This window comes from Armigeres subalbatus, chromosome 2 (genome assembly GCF_024139115.2).
Source record: "Armigeres subalbatus isolate Guangzhou_Male chromosome 2, GZ_Asu_2, whole genome shotgun sequence".
NCBI lineage: Eukaryota > Metazoa > Arthropoda > Insecta > Diptera > Culicidae > Armigeres > Armigeres subalbatus.
In genome coordinates this window covers 331,840,092-331,840,573 of record NC_085140.1, presented here as the reverse complement: position 1 = coordinate 331,840,573, position 482 = coordinate 331,840,092, and positions in this window count along the sequence as shown.

Genomic DNA, 482 nt, shown 5'->3' with positions numbered 1-482 from the left:
AGAATGAAGAATATTTCTGTTATCGAAGAGCTTTCATGACTGAAGCGGGAATCGAACCCATCCCATAATAATACATATACACTGAAATTGGTTTTTACGTGGGGGAGGCGTTTCGTTTAAATCAAAACTAAATCCCAATTTCCTCACAAAAATAACGATTCGAAAATCAAATTTCTGCGGCTCCCTCGTGTTTCCGGGGCCGAAAAATCGTGTAAAAATAGTCGCGTGAAAACGATTCGTGTTAAAAAGTTTGCGGAGTTTCTAAAATCCATTCGAAAGAATACAAAGTTCTTCTTATTCAACTTTTAGTTACTACTTCTTGAAATCTAAGAGTTTACGAACCTTTCTCAAGAAGCCTACAGTGATAATTAAAATGCGCTGCAGGTTTTAGGATTGGTATTAGTTATCCTTCCCTTCCTCAGCATGCGCAAGGACGTGGCCAGGACAGATCTCGACTATTGGAGAATGCATTGCTTCCATCT